The sequence below is a fragment of the Magnolia sinica genome, chromosome 1, assembly GCF_029962835.1.
Source record: "Magnolia sinica isolate HGM2019 chromosome 1, MsV1, whole genome shotgun sequence".
NCBI classification, from domain to species: Eukaryota; Viridiplantae; Streptophyta; class Magnoliopsida; order Magnoliales; family Magnoliaceae; genus Magnolia; species Magnolia sinica.
In genome coordinates, this window is record NC_080573.1 from 134,107,515 (window position 1) to 134,130,525 (window position 23,011).

General features: G+C 38.9%; 1 protein-coding gene across 2 annotated transcripts in view; it reads right to left on the reverse strand.

Annotated features, from left to right (window-relative positions):
• LOC131218666 (Bowman-Birk type proteinase inhibitor C-II-like) overlaps positions 1-23,011 on the reverse strand; it is an 80,020-nt gene that overhangs the window by 46,584 nt on the left and 10,425 nt on the right. The window contains exon 2 of one of the 2 annotated variants that reach the window (XR_009157802.1): positions 10,150-10,196. The exons of the other annotated variant lie outside the window; for it this stretch is intronic. The gene's annotated coding sequence lies outside the window, so the exon portion shown is untranslated. Of the gene's footprint in view, positions 1-10,149; positions 10,197-23,011 lie in introns of those variants that run through there. 2 annotated transcript variants of the gene reach the window in all.

Here is a 23,011-nt window from a genome sequence, read left to right on the forward strand (position 1 = left end):
TATATATTGAAATAAATTATATATATAGGCATGCTCACCTATGCACGTGCGCACTTTTGCACATGTGTCATGGGCGTCTAATCCAAACGGTCCATAAGATGCGGAATCCCATGAATCCCCAAGGGACAAATTTTCACTCTTATCTAAGATTATGGTGAGCCATAGAAAAGAGAAATGCAAATCAAGGGAAGAAACTGTTTTTACTTTTCATGGCCCACCATAGTTTTGGTTCAAAGTGGCGCCAAATGTATGTGAGAAATTTACCCTGTACCTCTACTTCTCCAACATGATCTCCAGCTCCATGTTAGAACATGTTTCTAGTAATAAGGCAGATCCAAAGCTGAAATGGAACACACTGCAGGAAACAGTGAGGATGGAGCACCCACAAGCCTTGATAGGGCCACAAAAGTTTTGGGTCTGGCTATGGAAGTGGATTGGCTGGTGGCTACTATTCCTATTTTCAGTTCATTGCAGATAAATAGGTGGGCCATGGGAAGGTTTCATCCATTTTGTATGTGTTTCATCCATTTTTACATATCATTTTAGGGCTTGATCCAAAAAATGATATGGATATAAATATTAGGTGAACCAGACCACGGGAAAACAATAGTGATTGGATATCCACCATTAAAATCTTCCTATGGCCCATTGTACTTTTTATTTGACATCCAATCTATTGATTAGGTCATACAAGCCCACGTGAAGGGAAAAAACAAAGATCAACTTGATCCAAAACTTTTATGGCCCTAAAAAGTTTATAATGGCCCATGCTCATTCAACACTATTTCCTGTGATGTGGTTCAATTGAGATTTGGATATATCTCATTTATGTTCTCATACTATAAAATGATCTACAAAAATATATAGACAGTATGGATGAAACACATACATCATGGTGGGCCCACAAAGCACCGACCACCGGCCATTGGTGGGTTACCGGCCATTGGTGGGTTGCAGGGGAGAGCAGCCAATCCGTTTCCAGAGATTTCATTGGTTATTGAGCAAGACATGCCAGGCATGCCAAAAGCTCAAGTGGACCCACCACAGGAAATAGTTTTACTGCCCATGCAAGTCACGTCCTTTCATCTGAAAGTCATTATATATTGATTTCGAGACGATTATGTGCCATCTCGGCATGTAACATGTGTCTCATCTCTTTGTTTGTCTTTTTAGGCAACTATTAATTTGTAGACAATTACGTAACATCTCTTCCCTACTCTCAAGAGGCATTACTGCCGGCATCAGGGTAAAGATAGTGATCACATTTGGAATGTGGAAAGTGTGTGTGAGATTTCAACGGACAAGGGCAACGGATTCGCTACTCCCCCTGCCACCCACCAATGGCTGGTGGTTAGTGCCAGGTGGGCCTCACCATCACGTATGTGTCTCATCCATGCCGTCTATCTATTTTTCTAGATCATTTTATGGTATAAGACCATAAGTAAGGTATAACCAAATCTCAAGTGGAACACATTACAGGAAACAGCGTTGAATGAATGTTGACTATTAAAAACTTTTTGGGGGTTTATAAAAGTTTTGGATCAAGATGATCTTTGTTTTTTCCCTTCATCTGGGTCTATATGACCTAATCAACAGATTGGATGTCAAATAAACAGTACAGTAGGCCTTAGGAGGATTTTAATGGTGGATATTCTATCATTATTATTTTCCTTTTGTGTGGTCCACCTGAGATTTATATCCCTTTCAAATGGATGAAACACATACATCATGGTGGGGTCCACAGAGCACCGACCACCAGCTACCGGGCTGGTGGCAGGGAGTAGCCAATCCATTTCCATGGATAAGAAGGACCGTACAGTACGAGCGTGTGGTCACTTTTAACCAATTGAGACTGGAATTTACAGCTGCCCTGACCATGCGTGACCATGCGTGGTCACTAGGAACGTGTACCCGAAGTGGATTGCATGCTGAGTAACTGGACAGAGCTCACCATGATTTATTTATCTTATCCACTCTGTCTATCTTATCACATAATTTTAAAGCTTTAGCCTAAAAATGAAGCATGTCCCCGGAAAATGGTGTGAATTGAACATTGGCTGTCGAAAATTTTTTGAGGAGATAAAAGTTTTGAATCAATTTAATAGTTGTTTTTTTTCCATTCATCCATGTCTGCCTTATCTAATGAACAGGTTAGGTAATAAACATCAGTGTAGGCCCTAAGAATCTTTCAACCGTGGAAATCATTATCCCCACATAAGCATGACCTGCCAGCACGGTGATAATAATAGGGTAAGAATGTGGTCACTCTCAGCCAATTAGGACGGGAGTTCACAGCTGGCATGATCGTGAGTTGTCATGAGTCAGGTATTCGGTTGCTAATGAGCAACTCAGCATGAGAAGTAAACTTTGTGAGGGCCAACCTGATTTATTTATTTTATCATCTCAGGTCATCTATTTTACGAGATTATTTTAGGACTTTAGCTTTTAAAAAAGCAAGTATATCCAAAGCCAAAGTGGATCACACCATAGGAAATAGTGTGAATTGATCGTCCACTGTTAAAAATAAACCTCACTATGGGCCTTGGAAGGTTTGCTGTGGTGTGTTCACTTGAGCTTTGGATATACTTCAATTTTGGATTCGACCAACTTGAAAAATGTATGGATGGCATGGATAAACCACATACATTCAAGGTGAGCCTTCTAGAGTTTGCTCAGTAGGATAAAAGCCAACTAAATTACTTGAATGAAACACGTAACTGCAGCAGACGCAGCACCATCTTGGAGAGTTGGACAGTCATGTCTTTTTAATTTAAAAAGATGAAACGATTATTTTTCTAATTTATTTTCAATCTAAGCTTCATTCAAGGGGTCTTTTTAATGGGAGTGTGGATTAGAGATCTCGGAACCGAGTTAGGTCAGTAAACTTGCTAGACTCAATTCGAAAAAGTTGGACTAAAGCTGAGTTCGAGTTCAGTTGAGCAGATTTTTTGAGCCAAGTGCGAGTTAGACTGAGTTCGACTTGAGTCGAACTTGACTCGATTCGAATTGAATCAAATCGGATTCACTTAATATAAATAATTTGTTAATATTTATATATTGAAATAAATTATATATATAGGCATGCTCACCTATGCACGTGCGCACTTTTGCACATGTGTCATGGGCGTCTAATCCAAACGGTCCATAAGATGCGGAATCCCATGAATCCCCAAGGGACAAATTTTCACTCTTATCTAAGATTATGGTGAGCCATAGAAAAGAGAAATGCAAATCAAGGGAAGAAACTGTTTTTACTTTTCATGGCCCACCATAGTTTTGGTTCAAAGTGAAACTTGGTATCAAGGGGTTTTATGAGGTTCTGCTTCAAGTGGACCGTTCAGATATTTGAGACTCATCACGAATGATATGTTCTCAAAAAAGTTTGTAAGACCTCCATGCGAACTGGTTCCCAGGTGAGCATTCCCATATATATATATATATATATATATATATATATATATATATATCTTAAAACCTAAAGTCGAACCCAACTTGTAGGCTTGAACTCGAACCCAAACTCGACTCAAGTTGGCCTGAGCCACTGGCCTGAGCTATTGACCAGGCCGAGCTGAACCGGCTAGTCAAGCTCGAGGACCGAGCCAAGCCAGCTTCAAGCTGGTGTAGCCCGGACGAGGCACGACTCGTTCAACTGTGTACAACTCTAGTGAGGATCGTCTAGGTCGAAGGCAACAGAATTTGAGTGAGGTGGCTGAGATCCCTAACTACGGGACCACTGTGATGTATGTGCCTTATATCCATACCATCCATGCATTTTGAAAACACATTTTACACCATAATTCAAAAAGTAGATACAAATCTCAAGTGGACGATGATACAGGAAATTGTGGTAATTGACCATTGAAAACTTCCCGTGGGCTATACAAATCTTACTTATAGAAGTCAGGTCCAGATGTAGGTTTTGCCATCAATACCAATACACACTCCGTGAAATTGTATTTTTTAAAATTCTATTTTTTCGTGCCATACATTTTTATTTTTATTTTTGACTATTGTATCTATATATAATCAACTCCAAAAACATAATACAATATGCTCTTTTTTGTTGGGTTTGTTTCAAGAGTGATGTGGATCGATCACCTACGTTGATTGTTGCAAATTAATTAAGAGAAACTAGCCTTCATTGTATATTGGCAACAGATTGCTGGTAACCTTCGCAAGTGGTCTCGATGCAATTCATAGTGGAGACAAATACCGTCTAAAAGAAAATAATTCTGTAACATGACTTAAGCTCTTGGTTTAGTTTACAATTGGTTTATTCTCCTAATAGAAGTTTTCTGAATTTGAATGTCATTTGAAATGCATTTGGCTGTCTTAAAATTGAATTGCTGAATTCTTTCGTGATGTTTGAATGCAGCTGCCCATGGACAAATGCCACCATAAATATAAGACATACTTGGCATCAATATGCAATCCAATCCATCCACCTAATGTGCCTTGTCAAGATGAAAATTAAAAAATTAAAAAAATAATAATCTAGAAATAACTTAATTTCAAATTTTAATTGGGCCACACCATGTGAATATAGAGGTTTTCAGTGTACTTTTAATAGGGTGGCTCGCTTTAAGTGTTGATTTGACCAGTGTTTTGAGATAGAGGCAAAAAAGGGTGGTGTACCTAATAGATGGTGTTGATTTCATGCAGGTTAATGCTAGTAAGCCTTTTTACAAGTGCCAGCCCTAGCTAATAGAGGTCATAGGTTATAACTCATTCTTTTAATTAGACTCTGATCTGAAACATATGACTAGTTCAAAACAACTCAGATTCAATCCTACCCGATCTGATTGGATACCAAGACTCTCCCAGTCAGTCTCAACCCAGCCAACATCAACCTATCCATTCATCAAGAGATCTACGGAATAGGAAATAGTAACACTAGCGTGTTATCCAATAATAACACTGCCTATTACAAAGAGAACCGGTCATCCTAGACCAAGCATCATCCTAAGATACTTTTCATTATTTAGACATATATAACAGACCAGTACATTGATCCTTGTTACTCACTATCCCAAATGGCCAATTCGCGACGTATTTTTGCGACAACAAAAATCTCTTGGTTTAACGACGGATTTAATCCGTCACTAAAGGAAAAAGTCCGTCGCTAAGCTCGTCTTTCTCGAATCATAGTCCGAATGTCGTGGAATTTAGCGACGGACCCACATCCATCGCTAAAATTTGATTTACGACGTATTTACGATGGATTTTTGTCCGTCGTAACTAGGAGACGGACGAAATCCGTTGCAAATTTTGATTTGATGACAATGAACAACTCAAATTCCCGCCCAAAATACCAAATGGTGCGCTTTTCAGTTACTTTTGCGACGGATCATGGTCCGTCGTAAAAGGACTTTTGCCTTCGACTTTTTTTTTTTCCTTTTTTTTTTGAATATGGTGGAAAATTAAGTATTTTTGTAGTCTAATAATTGTTTTTTAATAGAATTTCAGTGGTTTATATGTACATATTTGTATCTAAGATTATTTTTTAACAATTGATTGAATGCAAAAAGAAAATTTATTTTGTTTTTATATAAAATGAGTGGAATTTTTATTTTTACTTTTTAATTTAAAACTAATATTTAAATGTTTTGTAATATCACATGACAAAGAATATTGAGAAGTTTAAAAATTTTAACAATGTTTGAAAAAAAAAATTAGATTTTGAAAAAATAAAAATCGTGATTTAATAAAAATCTATTTTGTGGGAACAAAAAAGAATATTTAATAAAAATGATAAATTTGAAAAAAAAAAAAAAGCATTTGATTTTGAGAAAAAATAATATCCTGAAAAAGAAAATTAAAAATATTTTAAAAAATGTGAAATTTTCACAATGTTGAAAAATGAAAATATTTTTAAAAAGAAAATGAGAGTTTGAAATTTGAAAAAACAAATAAAAAAAATTGTGAAGTTCAATAAAAATTGACAAGTTTGAATAAAATGCTTTTTAAAAAAATGGAGAAGTGAAAAAGAATTGAAAATTTTAAAGTAAAACGATATTAAAAAATCGATACTTTATCAAAAAACAAACATTTTGAAACGAAAAATAAATAAGTCGAAAAATTTTGTGATTTCGAAAAATAATTGAAAATGTTCAAAATTCAAAATTAAAAGAAAAGGTTATTTGTAAAAACACTAATATTTTTAAAAATATATATATAATTTAAAACAAAAAAATTTCAAAAGTTGAAAACAACATGATGCTTTTGAAGAAAAAAATTGGCATTTTGAAATTTTTGGGAAAAAAATTAAAAATTGTGAAAATTTAAGATATTTTGAAAATAAAAATTCAGAATTTGTATTTTAATTTATTTTTTGAAATATTTTATAATAAAAATGATATTTTGTTAAAAGTTTTCAAAGAAAAATTAAGAGTAAAAAAATATATATTTTGAAAAAAATGTTATTTTTAAAAGGAAATTGAAATTTATCTGTGGAAAAAAATATATTTTTTGATAAATTATTAGGCACATCCACTAATTGAACATTTAACCATTTGTGGACAATATAACCAGTCTATATTTAGATTGAAGAGTAAATAACTTCAAATGTTTAAATCAAATTTCACTCAAATTGTTGATCAATCTTGTATGCCCAATATCTTTCTCATATGTAACCTGATTGGGGCGAGTAACTAGTAAAATTGAGGGTATTGATCAATAAAATAGAGTAAATGGACCGAACATGTAAAATGGGCCAAATATTCAGGTCAAAATTGTGACTGAACTTATTGACCTCGTGAGAACCTAAGAATTTTTGTAAGTTTTGTGGGGCCCATCATGATGTGTGTTGAACATCAACACCGTGCATTTGATGTGTCCCCTTTAGGTCATGAGATATCTCAAAAATCATCCGTATACAAAACTTAGGTGGGTCATACCGTCTAAAACTATGTGAAGACATCCTAAAAAATATAAAAGCACTTGGTGGGGCCCACATGAGTTTTGGATGCGGTTGAAACTTGGTCTGACCCCTCATCCAAGTGGGACACACATAATGAGTGGGTTGGATATGTGAATCACATTTAGGCATGCCCAATATATGATTATGAATGTTTTAAGGAAACCCATCTCCCTTATATTTAGGTTACTCATTACCCTTAGCATACTGAGTAAACTTTGTGGGGTCCACCGTTATTAATTAATTTTGTCCACTCCGTTCATCCATGTTAACAGATAATTTGAGGTCTAAAGAACAAAAAGGAAGCATATCCAAAGCTCAAGTGGACCACACCACAGGAAATAATGTGATTGAACCTCTACCATTGAAAAATTCTTGGAGGCCATAGAAGTTTTGGATCAAGCAGATGTTTGTGTTTTCTCTTCATTCACATCTTTTTGATATTATGAACAGGTTGGATGGCAAATAAACATTACTGTGGGCCCAAGGAAGGTATCAACCGTGGAATTCATTATTCCACACTATTTCGTGTGGCATGGTTCATTTGAGCTTTGGATTTATTGAAAATTTGGGATCAACCCACACGTTCATCCATTTTTTGAGATCATTTTAGAGAATAATCCAAAAAATGAACCATATCCAAAGATTAAATGGACCACACCACAAATACTAGCAAGGGTGATGATTTTCACTGTTAAAAAATTTGTAGGGCCCACCATAACGTTTATTTTCCATCCAATCGGTTCATAAGGTCACAAAGACATGGATGAAGAGGAAAAACAAATTTCATATTGATCCAAAACTTCCATGACCCCCAAAAGGGTTTCAATGGTAGACGTTCAATCCCCCACATGCTTTCGATCGTGTGGTCCACTTGATAGTTAGATTTGTCTTATTTTTTGTCTTAAGCCTTACGACGAGCTCACCATATGGATGGACGGTTTGGATATAACACATACCTCATGAAAGGACCCACAGAACTCGCTTACGTCACTCGTCCCCTCTCTCAAGGGCGCGATTGTCCATTGGGGAGACGGCTACTGAAGTGACGTCACCAAGTTTTGTAGGCCCCACCATGATGTATGTTTTGTATCCCCGCCGTCCATCCATTTGGAGGGATCATTTTAGGGTAAGATCCAAAGAATGAGTCACATCCAAAGCTCCAGTGGACCGCACCAGAGAAAAAAGTGGGGAGAGTGACCCCACCTTTAAAAACTTCTAAGTTTTGACTGGTTAAGACGCCTGCCCTAACCAACCCCTCTCTCATCCGCGTCTCTCTCTCTGCGTCTCTCCCTCCATCTCTCCTTCTCTCTCTCTCTCTCTCTCTCTCTCTCTCTCTCTCTCTCTCTCTTTCTCTCTGCGCCTGAGTTTAGAGAAGTCGCTGGATCTAAGACTTGTGGGTGAAAGTAATTGCAGTGGTGAATCTGTGTTGTTGTTTCCTGTCAGCAATAGCAGCAGGGATGCCGGATCTGAATGGAAAGGGTGCCTGATGGTGTGCTCACAAGGGTTCCGATGGAGATGGGCTTCAGCAAAGGCGGTGATGGCTGAAGAAAATGCAGAGAGCGAGATTGTGGGCTGCGAATGGGATCTTAGAGACGGAAATGATGGCGGATATGAGTGTTGGTCTAGCAAAGTAGTGTCTGAGACAGGGTTTTGCCGGATTTGCAGGTGACGGCTGGTGTGGCTGCAGTGGTGATGTGGCAACGTGGTGGTGCTTGTGATGAGAATGATGGAGATGAATGGTATGGATCAAAGGCCCCAATCGGGTGCTCTAATACCTTGACTCACCTAATTCCTTTTTTGAATGTTTTCTAATATGGAACATCCACTTCGTTGTCAGGCATTCTGACTCAAAATTGTAGGCTTGAATGCCTCGAAATTGTAGGCTTCTTTCTTTTGCTTTGCATTACTAATGTTGCTGGAGAGTATAAAATTAGTTGAAGCTGATATTAGTTTGTGCTTGCAACTGTTCCGAAGTATATTTTATTTTGTACTCTAGATTGTTGTGTATTTGCCTTTCTTTTGTTAATCTTATGCATATATTGTATCTTCAGGCCACAGGGGTGCTCGAGCTGCAGAGTATATTAAACAACATTATCTTACGCCACACATACATGAAAGTGGTGGTATGGATACAAAGAATAGCACTTTACCAAGCATGATTTTTCTTAAGCAAGGTAGGAGTAGCCGCCATGTGGACCAGTCACTCCACCATCTCTCAAGTTCGAGGTTGAAGCAGCAAGGTGCACCACCTTCTCCAACATGTATTTATGGTCCAATCCACGAATTTTCAGGTCACCCTCATGCTGAAGTTGTGTTGATATGTTCCATTGAATTGAACTGCAATAATACTAATTTAATAAGATAGCCCCAGTCAGCTCTGTTCATGATGAGGGACTAGCCCCCAAATTGCAACTACTGTCGAGTCCAACATGAAATGCACAAAATTGAAATTTTGATTGTCATTGCAGGTTAAGAAAGGCACTAGCTCACTTCAATAATTTTCTCTGACAATGAATTGAATTTAGCCTCAATTGATGCTAACAGAGGCTAAATCTATCTTTACCTCAGTTACCCGAACCGAGACAACTATGGCTAAAGGCTTTCGCCTCGGTTGTTGAGAACTAAGGTTAAAAATAAATATGATTCTTATTAAACAATCGTGTGAATTATTTTTTGAATGACTATCAGGTGTAATATTCAAAATAAAAAAATAAATAAATAATTTGACGATTTTTTTTTAATTCACCAATATTTTAGCGACGGGACAAATCCGTCGCTAATTTCTGAACAAGATTACGACGGATTGAAGGTCCGTCGCTCTCCTCATATTAGCGACGGACCTTATCTGTCGCTAATATTATTAATGACGACTAATTCAGATGGTTTTTTCCGAATTTCAGCGAGACCTTTTTTTTTTGCGACGGATCTTATCCGTCAGTAATATGAGACAGACCTTATCCGTCGGGAAAAAATGACCCAGTAAACAGCGATGAACGAAATCCGTCGTTTATTTGGTTTTACGACGGATTTGGTCCATCACAAATCCGCAGTTTTGGCGTAGTGACTTCTTAATGCCTGAGGTCATGCAAATCTCACAATTGCCCTTGATTATCATACATGTGCATATGGGGGTATGGACTTGGTGCAAACACAATCATTCTTGCATTCCGAGGGTCGGTAGTTCTTCACATAGGTGCATTGGCATTGTGGTGGCTAAAAGCGAGGGTAGAGGCGCAGAGGCACATGTCACAACATGGTTCACCTTCTCCGCCAAGTACTGAAAAAGCATTATGTTGAGATGTGGAGCCACATTTGGCTCGACTCAAAGTCCAGCGAGCATCGGTTTTTTGGGTTCCGCGGTATTCGACTGGTCGAGGTTACACAGATTCATTATGAATTTGATGCAGATTGCGAATTTTTGAGTCGGTTTTCGCAGAGGTGCGAAAGGGAAGTTACCTAAACTATAAATAAGTGTCCATAAGACCTTTCTAGGGTATGAGAAATAATTCTAAAGTCTGGCCAAAGGATTTTCTCTGTACTTCCTAAGGAGAGGTTAATATATTGTCTTGTAATTTTCATTTTTCTTCATAGTGAAAATTTGCATCCATGGTTTTTTACCCTTTTTTGGGTTTTTCCATGTATATCTTTTCTTGTGGTTTGTTTAGAATGCTTTGATTCTACTTCTAGTCTATATTTCTTCTTGTTTATCGTTTGTGGGTGAGACCGGAGATTGGATCTTGGTTCACTGCGTTGTTGGCGTGCTGCGCAACAACTGGTATCAAAGCTATCGGTTTAGTTCTATTGGGAGCGATGATGGAAGAAGGGAAGACTAGAATTGAGAAGTTTGATGGTTCAAACTTTGCCTTTTAGAAGATACAGATGAAGGATTATCTGTATCAGAAGGGCCTCTATATTCCTCTAGGAGAAAAAAAAGAAGAAACCAGAAAGGATGACAGATGATGAATGGTTTTTATTTGATTGGAAGGCTTTAGGAACGATCCGACTCTCTTTGTCTAGCCTTCAATATATCGAACGTGAAAACCACAAAAGAATTAATAGAAGCCCTAACTACCATGTATGAAAAACCCTCAGCGTCCAACAAGGTTCATCTTATGAAACAGCTATTCAACATGAAGATGTCAAATGGTGGGAGCATAGCTGAACATCTAAACGATTTCAATACAATCACGAGCCAATTGGAATCCGTTAGCATTATTTTTTAGGATGAAGTTAGGGCGTTATTGATCTTGTCCAGTTTGTCAGACAGTTGGGATGGTTTAGTAATTGCTGTGAGCAATTCTTTAGGGTCGACAAAGCTGAAATTCGATGATGTGGCCGGTCTAATTCTCAGCAAAGAATCTAGAAGAAAGGCATCAGGAGTTTCAGGGGATTCAGGGAATGCTCTAAATGTTGAAGGAAGAGGAAGATCGCTGAACAAATGAGACAATAAACACGGACGTTCTAAGTCGAGGAAGAAGTCCAAGGGACCGAAAGACAAAGACAGATGTTGACATTACGGCAAGAAGGGGCATATGAAACGTGATTGCAGGGCTCTTAAGAAACAAGAAGGAAACTCTCAAGGTGGGAAGGATTCAGTGAATCTATCTGAGGAGTGTGACATAGGCATTGATCTTGTCTCTTGATGCGAGGAATGAGTCTTGGGTTATAGACTCGGGTGCTTCGTTTCATGCCACTTCGTGTAAAGAAGTTTTGCATAACTATGTATCAGGTGACTTTGGGAGAGTTAACCTGGATGATGATGAGCTGTGCAGTATTGTTGGAAAGGGAGACCTTCATGTCAATCAGAAAGACGGAACGACTTTAAAATTGAAGGATGTCAGACATGTACCGAGTTTAAAACGAAACTTGATCCCAGTGGGGCAGTTGGCCGATACTGGTTATGTGACAACATTCACTACTGATTCCTGGAAGATCACAAAAGGTGCCTTGGCGATATCTCGAGGTAAGAAGGAAGGTACTTTGTACATGACTTCAGGATCGTATAGTTCACTCGCAGTCGCATCAACTGGAGTGAATGAGCAGTTATGGCATCAGAGGTGAGGACATATGAGTGAGAAAAAGATGAAAGTGCTATTGTCAAAAGGGAAGCTACTAGGGCTGAAGTCTATTGACTTGGAATTCTACGAGGACTGCATGTATGACAAGTAGAACAGGGTAAGTTTTAAGAAGACAGGACGCGTTCCAAAGATGCATCTGTTGGAGCTTATACACATTGATGTGTGAGGACCAGCACAGGTATTTTCTCTTGGTGGCTCACGTTTTTTTATTTCTTTTATTGATGATGCTATTAGAAAACTGTGGGTCTATTTCTTAAAGCATAAATCTGATGTTTTTGATGTATTTAAGAAGTGAAAAGTTATGGTAGAAAATGAGACAGGTAAAACAGTAAAATGTCTTAAATCAAATAATGGGGGAGAATACTGTGATAAGAGATTTGAGGAGTATTGTGCAGCAAATAGAATCAAACATCAGAAAATGATTCGAGGGACACCGGAACAGAATGGTGTGGCTGAGCGCATTAACATGACCATCCTTGAGCGCGCCAAGAGCATGAGGTTACATGCAGGGTTGTCCAAAACCTTTTAAGCAGATGCTATAAATACTGCCGCATATCTCATCAATAGAAGTCCCTCAGTACCATTGAATGGTGAACTACCAGAAGAAATGTGGACTGGGAAAGAAGTGAACCTTGCAGATCTCAGAGTGTTCGGTTGCACTTCATATGTTCACATTGATGCAGCGCACATAAACAAGATGGATGCGAAGTCCAGGAGGTGCACGTTTATAGGCTACGGGGAGCATGATTTTGGCTACAGGTTATGGGATGCAAAAAACAGGAAAATCATCAAAAGCAAGGACGTAGTCTTCAATGAAAAAGTAATGCATAAGGACAGTGTGCAGAAAAATAAGACAAAGGAGAAAGAATTCGTAGAGTTTGAAGAGTTACTGGACACGGGTGTTATAGCGCCACAAGATGATCATGCACAGGAGCATTATGAGGCAGAGCCACAGACACTAGTTGTGAGGAGGTCTACTAGGGAGAGGAGACCCATGGTCCGATACTCACCCTCCTTACATTATCTACTGTTGACAGATAATGGTGAACCAGAGTGTTTTGAAGAGGTGTTACAGTCAGATACACGGGTTAAGTAGGAGCAGGCCATAGATGATGAGATAGACTCCCTTAAGTCTAATCGTACATGGGAGCTAGTCACTCTATCCAAAGGTAAGAAAGCTCTTCATAACAAGTGAATTTACAAATTGAAGGAGGAGCACGAAGCTAGACTGGTTGTGAAAGGGTTTCAACAAAAGGTAGTATCGATTTCACTAAAATATTTTCACCTGTGGTGAAAATGTCTACGATTCGCATGGTCTTGAGTATAATGGCTACAAAGGACTTACATCTAGAGCAGCTAGATGTTAAGATAACCTTTCTTCATGGGGACCTTGAATAATATATATATATATATGCATCAGTCGACAGGATGCGTGGCACCAGGAAAGGAGAATAAGGTGTGCAGACTGAAGAAGAGTTTATATGGCTTGAAGCAAGCCCCGAGGCAGTGGTACAAAAAGTTCGACAGTTTCATGTCGGGAAACGATTTTAGGAGATGTCATGCAGACCACAATTGCTATTTGAAGAAGTTTGATACGTCGTACATCATCCTTCTTCTATACGTTGATGACATGCTTGTACCCAGTTCAAGCACGAAGGATATCTCAGATCTCAAAAGACAACTGTCTAGAGAATTTGCCATGAAGGATTTAGAAGCTGTAAAACAAATCCTAGGCATGAGGATAAAGCGGGATAGGGAAAACAAGAAACTAGTTTTATCACAGGTAGAGTACATAGCCAAGGTACTTGATCGATTCAATATGGGAGGTGCTAAGCCGGTTAGCACTCCGTTAGCTAACCACTTTAAGCTATCTAAGGAGCAAGGGGGCAAAGACGCAAGAGGAATGGGACTACGTGGCTAAAGTCTCATACGCGTTAGCTATTGGGAGTCTCGTGTATGTTATGGTGAGCACGATGCCAGACATTGCTCAGGCAGTGGGAGTTGTTAGCAGGTTCATGAACAACCCCAGGAAGGAGCATTGGGAAGCTGTGAAGTAGATCTTCAGATACCTGGTAGGTACTAAGGATGTAGGGCTGTGTTATGGAGGATCAAAAATCAAGTTACAAGGCTATGTGGATTCAGATTTGGTAGGAGATATCGATGGCAGAAGAAACATTACAAGTTATGTTTTTTCTTTGGGTAGTGCTGCAGTCAGTTGAGTCTCTCAGTTACAGAAGATAATATCTATCAGTACGAGGGAAGCAGAATATGTTGCGGTTACAGAAGTGTGCAAGGAGATGGTATGGATGCAAGATTTCACGGAAGAGTTGGGTAAGAAGTACGTAAATTGCAAGCTGTACAGTGACAGTCAGAGTGAAATACACTTGGCTAAGAATTTAGTCTTTCATTCAAAGACTAAGCATATTGTCATCAGATATCACTTCATACGTTCGTTACTAGAAGATGGATCGATTGCTCTAAAGAAGATTCATACAAGTGAGAATCCCGCGGATATGCTAACCAAGGCGGTCACACGAGAAAAGTTGAAGCTCTGTTCAGCTTTGATTGGTCTTCATGCTTGAAGACGGGGAGGTGGTACACTCTGGATGTAGAAGACGATTGTTTATAGCGATGTGTCTCCAAGTGGGAGATTGTTGAGATGTGAAGCCACATCTGGGGGCTACTCGACTAGTCGAGTGCCTTGCTCGACCGGTCGAGTGGCCCACTCGACTAGTTGTGGACTAGCTCAACTCAAAGTCTAGCGAGCATCAATTTTTTGGTTTCGCGGTACTCGACCAGTCGAGGCCCATGCTCAACCAATCGAGTGTCCGCTCGACCGGTCGAGCAGCCTACTATACAGATTCGTTTCCAAATTTGATGTGGACTGCAGATTTTTGAGTCGGTTTACGCAGAGGTGCGAAAGGAAAGTTGCCTAAACTATAAATAGGTGTCTCTAGGGCTTTTCTAGGGTATGAGAAATAATTCTAAGGTCTGGGCAAAGGGTTTTCTTTGTACTTCCTAGGGAGAGGTTAGTATATTGCCTTGTAATCTTCATTTTTTTTTTTAGTGGAAGTTTGCATCCATGGTGTTTTACCCTTGTTGGGATTTTTTCATGTATATCTTGTCTTATGATTTGTTTAGAATGCTTTGATTATGTTTCTAGTATATATTTTTTCTTGTTTATCGTTTGTTAGTGAGGCCGGAGATTGGATCTCGATTCACTACGTTGTTGGCGTGCTACGCAACACATTAGTAATTTGAACTGTTATTATTTTAATATTATCGTCATTACCACTAACCATCATATCTTCCGTGTGCATTTGAGGAAGTAAATATGGGTTTTGCGATTCATCACATGCTTTCCAACTCATTAGTAACTACCACGTGTTGGAGCTGTGTTGGGACCCACAGGGAGGTGGGACTGCCATCCAGCCTGTTCATTAGATGAGCCCCACCGTGTTAGGCTAAAATATGAAGGTACCAATGTGGGAAGTTGGGAGGGTGACGATCCACTGTAGAACTCCATGTTAGCCTGTTCATTCAACATTTTTTCCTTTAATGTGGTCCACTTGAGATTGAGATATATCTCATTTTTTTTTCTTACCATAAAATTACCTATAAAATAGATGGACGGCATGGATGAAACACATACATCATAGTGGGGCCCACAGAGCACCAACCACCAGCCAATGGCTGGTGGAAGGGGGAGTAGCCAATCCGTTTCCCTCAAGGGGCAGTAGATACGAACCGCAGGTGTGAACAGGAAGATACTTATCATGTTGGAAAGTGTGTATGAGATTTATTTGATAATCGAGCAGGACACGCAAGCACGGTGATAATAGAGTGAGATGGGGATGCTCCCGGTAAGATCACTGTCACTGTGGTAATAGTCTCTAAGATCACTCTCACTGTGGTAATAGAGCCTCTGACGGTAAAAATAAAAAATAAAAATCTCTTAGCCGGTAAGGACTGGTCAATGAGTAAGGTGGTACTACAGCTGACGCAGCACTGGGTGGATAGCTGTTCATCACATTTTTAATTTATTATTTTAAAAATGAAAATATTCAGTTCTAGCTTTGTTTTATTTCTTAACTTTTATTTCCAGGCGTGTTTTTTTAATTGTGGAAACGTATCTCCTACCAAGGTTGAATATAGAAAGTGGATTAGATGATAATATTTTGGCATGTAAGGCCAGTGTGCGAAACTTCACCGGAATAGTGTGAAACACCGTCCAAGCACACTCGACGTGAGCAACAGGGTTGCTTGAGTGCCTTCGGCGTACTTTTTACTTACTCATCCTGCCAATGCAATCCAAACCGGAGTAGAGCCGGATGCGGTTAGGCTAGTGACGCTGGCACCAGCCAGGTGGCTACCGGTCGGTGTTATGTGGAGCCCACCATGACTTATGTGTTTTATCCTAGCCATCCATCCATTTTGAAGGATAATTTAGGGCTTGACCCCAAAAATGATGCATATGTTTTATCCATGCCGTCCATCCATTTTGCAAGATGATTTTAAGGCTTAACCCTAAAAATGAGGTAGATATAACTCTCGAGGACCACACCATGAGAAAACAGTAGTGATTGAATGTCCACCATTAAAAACCTCCTAAGGCCCATTGCAATGGTTATTTGACATCTAACATGTTGATTAGGTCATACATACTTGGAAAATATATATATTAGCTTGATCCAAAACTTTTGTGGCCCCTAAGAAGTTTTTAACGGTGGGCATTCAATCAATGTTGTGCAATCCCCTTTGATCAACTTCATTTTTGCACTCATACCATAAAATGATGTAGAAGAATGAGTGGATGGCATGGATGAGACATATACATCATGGCGGAGCCCATAGAGCATTGACCACTAGTAATTGGCTAGTGGCAGGGTGAGTAGCCAATCCATTTCCAGTAGAGCCATGTTGTAAACCGTGGGTCTGACTAGGGATTTGGGTCATGCGTTGCTAAGTTGATTGATTGATATGTTCTGCTAACATTGTGCCCAAGCAGCAGTTAATCAAACCTCTATATTGCATATCCAAATTAAGATGAATTTTGTATGAATTAACAATTACATTGATCAGTTTGAAAAAAATGTGCATTGAATGGTCTAAAAGTGTCATGAATGGGTATTTTGGATGCCTGTATAACAAGTCAGGTTCAGATGAGGGAATAGAAGAGAACATGTGAGAGACGGAGAGAGAGAAAAGGGGTTTTATGATGGTTGAAACATTTTGGGGCCACCTTTGAGCTCTCTTTGAACTTTAGATCTGCCTTATTTTTGGGCCATGCCTTAGCATGAGTTAGCAAACAGATGGACCATGTGAGTTTCTCACAAACATCAAGGTGGACCACGTGCTTTGAAAAGAAATAATGAAGATAGAGAACGAGAGAGATAATGGGTTTTATGAGGGTCCTACGTGGGTGCGAGAAGTAGGTGGAGTTTTAATAAGTGTAACTTTTGGTTTTTTAAAATATAAAACCATAAGTGTAAAAGGCATACAAGAGAGTGATTTTTATTGTGACAGTGATCTTATCGGCTGAGTGACTTCTATAGGCAATCAAGAGATATTTTCTCAAGTTCTTTGAGCATTGCATGCCTTTTAAATTATTAGCTATCCAGGTGTTTGCTGTTGTTAGCTGTTAGCCTCCTTATGCGGCATAAGTTATGCCTATTTGGTTTTGGTTTTATATTTTTGAAGAGTTTTAGCCATTCATCAGCTTATCTATCTTCTAGCTATTGTAAAAGACATGTCTGCTTTTAATCATTTCCAAATACGCACTTACTATTTTAAAATAAGGTCAAAAACTTATTATTTTAACTTGGACTAACATTTTGCAAATGGGTTAAGTTGTACTTATCTTTGTAAAAAGATTACTTTACCCCTTGTTTTAAATGAATTGAACCCTCATATGGTAGGGAGGTACATATGTTGAATCTTGGGACTTTGTTGTGGTATCCATAATAATGTCTTTGTTTGATCAGGCCGTTTATCCTTGTTGGATAATTATTTTAAGAAAAGAGAAAAAAATAAGTAAAATGAAGTAGATCCAAATATTAGGTGACCCTACAGTTCTTTTACAATTGATCATCTATCATGAAGAGCTACAAGGGGCCGCTGTAATGTTGACTTGCCATCCAACCTGTTGATTAGGTCACACAGACGTGGAAGAAGGGAAAGCACAAATATAGCTTGATCCAAAATGATGTGACGTACATAATCAGTACAGGGAGCTATAGTGCACGTGTTCAATCACCAATGTTTACCAAATGTTTTATTTGCAAGTGAGGAATTACACCGTCCAACCTTCCTAGATATAGTTGTTGGTTGGAAACAAATTATCCCATCTATCAGTTTCTTGATAAAATTCATTTGTAAGGAGAGAAAAGTACACGTGCGATTAAAAAGTAAAATGACATTTGTCTCGTTTTTAAAATGCTAACATTACTATCTGGTTAAAACCCCACCTACCTCACCGTACGACCTTCAGAACCACTGTCTTTTCTCTCCCTCTCTCTCCGTCTTCTCTCTCTTCTTTGAACAGTACATTGGGCCCTATATTAATGGTTGTTAGAATTCCACCCGTCCATTTATTTTTTAGCTCATGCTAGGGAATGAGCTCAAAAATAAAATAAGGCAATCCAAATATCCAAGTGGACCCATGGTTCCCCAAGATATTTTGTACGGTCAACTTTCGGGGCTCATGCCTTGAAAAATGCTAGTAAAATGGACACGGTGTATAAAACACACGCATCACAGTGGGCCCTATAGAGTGGGGCCAGCAGGGGTATCCCTGGCTGCGTGGGCCCCAAAATGTCCGTGAGAAACTTAACCCGTCCCTCCACTTCTCCAACATGATCTCCAGCTCATGTTAGAACATGTTCCTAATAACAAGACAGATCCAAAGCTAAAATGAACACACAGCAGGAAAAAGTGGGGATGGAACACCTACGCGCCTTGATAGGGCCACAAAAGTTTTGGATCTGGCTACGGAAGCAGATTGGCTGGTGGCTATTACTCGTGTTTTCAGTTCATCACATATAAACAGGTGGGCTCTGGGAAGGTTTCATCCATTTTGTACGTGTTTCATTCACTCGATTCATCTATTTTTACGGATCATTTTATAGCTTGATCCAAAAAAAAATGAGATGGATATAAATATCAGGTTAAACGCACCACAAGGAAAACCATAGTGATTAGATATCCATTATTAAAATCCTCCTAAGGCCATTGTACTTTTTATTTGACATCCAATATGTTGATTGGGTCATACAAGCCCACATGAAGGGATAAAACAAATATCAACTTGATCCAAAACTTTTATGGCCCTTAAATATTTTTAATGGTGGATGCTCATTCAACATTGTTTCTTGTTATGTGGTTTAATTGAGATTTGGATATACCTTATTTATATTCTCATATTATAAAATGATCTGTAAAAATATGTGGACAGCATGCATCATGGTGAATCTGCTTCTAGAGATTTCAATGGCTGTTGAGCAGGACATACACCAGCCATAGTGAATCCGCTTCCAAAATAAAGCACCCAAAGCCCAAGTTAGCCCACCAATATATTATTTCTTTCATCTGAAAGTCTTCGTTGATTCCTAGACAATTACGTGCCATCTCATCATGTAACATGTGTCTCGTTTCTCCGTTTGTCTTTTTAGGTAATTATTAATTTGTAGGCAACTACGTTTGTCTTTTTAGGCAATTATTCATTGGCAGACAATTACGTACCATCTCTTCCCTACTCCCAAGAGGCGTTAGTACATGCACTAGGGTAAAGATCGTGATCACGTTTGGAATGTGAATAGTGTGTGTGATTTCAATGGACAAGGGAAACAGATTCGCTACTCCCCTTGTCACCAGCCAATGGCTGGTGGTTGGTGGTGCTATATAGGCCTCATCATGATGTATGTGTCTCATCCATGCCGTCCATCTATTTTTCTAGATCATTTTATGGCATGAGACGATAAACGAAGTATATCCAAATCTCAAGTGGACCACATTAAAGGAAATAGTGTTGAATGAACGTTGACCATTAAAAACTTTTTGGGGTCATAAAAGTTTTGGATTAAGATGATCTTTGTTTTTTCCCTTCATCTGGGTCTCTATGACCTAATCAACATATTAGATGTCGAATAAGCAGTACAGTGGGCCTTAGGAGGATTTCAACGGTGGATATCCAATCATTATTATTTTCCTGCTGTATGGTCCACCTGGGATTTATATCTCTCAAATGAATGAACCGAATGGATTAAACACATAGATCATTGGGCCCACAGAACACCGACAGTGGCTGGTGGCAGGGGCCAATCCGATTCCATGGATAAGCAGAACCAGGACCCGTACGGTAAGAGAAGGTGGTCACTTTTAGCCAATTGAGACTGGAATTTATAGCTGGCCTTACCATGCGTGGTCACGAGGAACGTGCACAGGAAGTGGATTGCATGCTGAGTAACTGTGTGGTGCTCAACGTGATTTATTTATTTTATCCACTCTGTCCATCCATTTTATGGTATAATTTTAGAGCTTTAGCCTAAAAATGAAGCATATCCAAAGCTTAAGTGGACCACACCTCAGGAAATAAGTATGAATTGAACATTCACTCTTGAAAATATCTTGATGTACACAAAAGTTTTAAATAATTTAATATTTGTTTTTTTCCATTCATCCATATCTGCGTGATATAATGAACACGATTGGGTAATAAGCATCAGTGTGTGGGCCCGAGAATCTTTCAACCCTTGAAATCTTTATCCCCGCTTAAGCATGACCTGCAAGGACGGTGATAGTAATATAGTAAGACTGTGTGGTCACTCTCAGCCAACTAGGACGGGAGTTTACAATTGGCATGATCGTATGTCGTCACGAGTCAGGTATCGTAGAAGCAGATTGCTAATGATCAACTCATCCCCAATCAGTTATTCTGGAAGCATATGGCTAATGAGCAACTCATACTAACGGGTATTATCTGAAGTCTAAAGACTGAATCTAAAATCTAACTGAATTTGGAATATAAAGTTGAAAAACTTATTTGGTAATTATGGCTGAGGTCTGAAAATTAGGTACTGAATTTGAGGGTTCGAGTCTTTTTTTTTTTTTTTTTACACACGCACTCACACCACCACACACTCACGCCGTAGTGGGATTTCACCACCTATATATGGGCACTTGAACTCTCAACCAGTCGTTGAAACTCCCGAGAGTCTACCACCTGAGTAAGAGCAACGACCCGAGGGTTCGAGTCCTTGCCTTAGTGGTAGACCTCGAGGAGTTTCAACACGAGGTCTTGGGTTCGATACCCATAGGTGGTGAAATCCCACTACGGTGTGTGTTGGGTGCATGTGTAAAACAAAAAAAAAAAAAAAAAAATGTCTGAAATATGTTAATTTGACACATTTGCCCCTATCTATCTCCTGTTTGGAAATGCTTTACATTATAAAGAAATTATTTTTTATTAAATAAAAATAAAAGTATTCTATTTAATTCAAATCAACTATAAAGTACTTAATAGAAAATTAAAATATCATTATTCATAAAAACAGATTAAAAAAATTAATGATTTGCATGTAAAAGTGTGGCAGCAATTTCTTCTTGCATATTGGATATAATAATTTGTTCCGTGCTTGTTTGGTCAAGCTTGACCTGACCTACCACCCTTATGTGCTTCTTCAAGACAATAATCAATAAATCTTTTTTGTTTTTTCACTTCATCTGGCCATGTATGACCTAATCAACATATTGGATGTCAAATAAACAGTACAGTGGGCCCTAGGAGGATTCTAATGGTGGATATCCAATCACTATTGTTTTCCTGTGGTGTGGTCAACCTGAGATTTATATCCCTCTTATTTTTGGGACAGAGACATAAAATGATATGTAAAAATGGATGAGCGGAATGGATGAAACACATACATCATCGGGGCCACAGAGAACCGACAAACACCCATCGGGGTCACAGATTTATATTCCTCTCATTTTTGAGATCAAGCCATAACATGATCTTTAAAAATGGATGAATGGAATGGATGAAACCAATACATCATAGTGGGTCCCACAGAGCACCGACCACAAGCCACGGAACTGGTGGTAGGGGGAGTAGCCAATCCATTTCCGATGCTCCTCGAGGTCGGGTTGTACGAACGGTTTAAAGAGATCAAAGTTACATGGGCCCCACAATAATGTATTTATTATATCCACACCGTTCATCAAATTTTCAAGATCATTTTAGAGTATTATCCAAAAAATGAATCATATCCAAAACTCAAATGGACCACACAAAAAATAATAGCAGGATAATGATTTTCACTGTTAAAAAATTCGCAGGGCTTAGTATAACGTTTATTTTCCATCTAATCTACTCATAAGGTCAAAAATATCTGGATGAGGAGGAAAAACAAATTTCATATTGATCCGAAACTTCTGTGACCCCAAAAGGGTTTCAATGGTAGACATTCATTCCCCCACTGCTATTTGTAGTGTGGTCCAGTTTATCTTTAGATCTGTCTTATTTTTCGGCTTAAGCCTTACGACGAGCTCGCAAAATGGATGGACAGTTTGGATATAACAAATACGTCATGATGGGAACTACAGAACTTGCTGACATCAATACACCAGCCATTCTGCTTCCCAATCCGTCCCAGCCCATCTGCTTCGAACGCGGATTGCATCCTACCCCCGCCCGGACGGATTACCGTTTGGACAGGGCTTTGTGGGGCCCACCGTGATGTAAGTATTTTATTTAAGCCGTTCATCGTTTTTCTCATATTATTTTAATATATGATACGAAAGATCAAGCAGGTCCATAGCTTTAGTGAACCACACCAAAGGATGCTGCAGACATCCACCGTTGAATCCTTTCTAAGAGCCACTGTGATGTTTTCTTCTTTTTTAATTTTTACCATCCAACCTATTCATTAGGTCATGTAGACGTGGATGAAGTGAAAACATGAATATCAGCTTGATCCGAAACTTCTCCAGCTCCTAAGAAGTTTTTAACGGTGGACGT